The sequence below is a fragment of the Gorilla gorilla genome, chromosome 10 (assembly GCF_029281585.2).
Source record: "Gorilla gorilla gorilla isolate KB3781 chromosome 10, NHGRI_mGorGor1-v2.1_pri, whole genome shotgun sequence".
In the NCBI taxonomy this organism is placed as follows: Eukaryota; Metazoa; Chordata; class Mammalia; order Primates; family Hominidae; genus Gorilla; species Gorilla gorilla.
In genome coordinates, this window is record NC_073234.2 from 87011791 (window position 1) to 87013544 (window position 1754).

Here is a 1754-nt window from a genome sequence, read left to right on the forward strand (position 1 = left end):
GGCGAACAAATGCTGGAACCATCTGGTCACTCCTCTCTGGTAGGATCAAGCTTTGAGCAGGCCTCGCGGCAGAGTCCAAGCATGTTACAATGCTCTTTTAGCTCTGCCTTCCAGGAGGGGGTGTCGGTGACCCCCAGAGCCCCAGAGGGCATGTGTTACAATCAGTGCTCTTTTAGCGTTTGCTGTCCGCAGATGGCTAAGTGTTCACCACCTTAGTGGAGGGTGAGGGTCACAGCCTTTTATACTCTTCCCTCTTGGTACTCAAGTTCTTGTCTGTCATCCAGGAAGAATCAGGTCACAAGAACCAGTTGAAGGGTGGTGTATGCGGATAATTTTATTGAGCGATGGAAGTGGCTCTCAGTGGGAAGGGGAGCTGGAGAGGGATGGAGTGAGCACATAATCTTCCCCTGGAGTTTGGCCATGCCTGGCCAAACTCTTCTCTGAAGTCCTGCCATCAAGCCATCCCTCTGAAGTCAAGCTGCTTTTCTCCAACTGCTTCGCTTCTCTCCTCCTCTGCCGCTCCGCTCTGCTCTCCTGCCGGTGGAGCTTGGGGGTTTTATGGGTACAGGGTAGTGGGTGGGGCAGGCCAGGGTGGTTTTGGAAAAGGCAACATTTGGGTGGGAAAACAGGGATGTGAAGTTCTCATTTAAGGCCTCTGGTCCAGGCTTGAGGGTGGAGCCCTCACCAGGGACCACACCCTTTTCTACCTAGTATTTCCCTGCTTCCTGTTTGTATCACCTTCACTTTCAGATTCTTGTAGAAATTAATGTAAGTATCACATATCTTCTTGCCCATGTAGCGAATCTGGTATGAGACTGGGGTTTTGGCAAATTTTTCAAATTCTTCTGATCTTGTTTAGCTATTTGCATTTGGAATAATACGTGGCAAACACCTTATTGCATGACAAGATTCTCAACACATTGTCATAGAATTCTAGAATAAAGAACCTTGAGGAACCTTTTTACCTCATTGCCCAGACTTGAAGCTAAAAAATACATATACTATCTCATATGGGTGAGTATAATCTTATCCAACTCTTGAATGCTTCCTTTCCTTTATATACCCATCCATTATGGCTGGAATTCTTTTCTACTCCCTTATTGATCCTTCAAAAACCAGCTCAATAACACTTCCTCTGAGAAGCTTTTCCAGAGTGTAAGAATTTTCTCTTTCCATTAAAAATTATTTGAACATATTTCTAATGGCTGGGCAATCCAGCTTAGAGATCACCATACTTTCATTTGTTATTTGAGGGCATTTAGTTTTTTATTCTATATGTGTTATAATAAATAGCATAGTGATGACTGGTTTATGGAAAAGTCTTGGACTACCTTGTGTAATTGTTGCATCAAAGGCTATTGTTAAGCATTACTTAATTGCTCTTTAGAAAGATTTCAGCAGTTTCTAATAACTCAGTGTATGAGCGTACTGGTCTCACTGCAGCTTCAGCAGCACTGAATATTATTGCTTCCTTAATCTTTGCCATTTAGATTAAAAAATGGTGTCCTGTTTTTAATTTCTAAGAAATGAATCTTGAAGGAGGACATAGAAAACTGCACAGTCTATGTAGTCTTCCAAAGGAAAAGCATTTTGGAATAATAATAGTAGTAGTTTACTCTGTGCCGGGTACTGTTTTAAACACTTTTCATACATTAACTTACTTGATTCTCACAACAACCATATGAGGTAGGTACATTATTCATTTTTGTACCAATAACAAAACTGAGCTCAAAAAGGTTAAGTAAGAAAGCATA

The 1754-nt window shown here is 41.8% G+C and overlaps 1 long non-coding RNA gene across 1 annotated transcript; it reads right to left on the reverse strand.

Annotated features, from left to right (window-relative positions):
* Positions 1-308: 308 nt before the first annotated feature.
* On the reverse strand, positions 309-908 carry LOC134756521 (uncharacterized). The gene is made up of 2 exons (XR_010129253.1): positions 708-908; positions 309-546 (listed from the first exon to the last, which is right to left on the reverse strand). It is a non-coding gene; the product is annotated as an uncharacterized lncRNA (long non-coding RNA).
* Positions 909-1754: the final 846 nt, after the last annotated feature.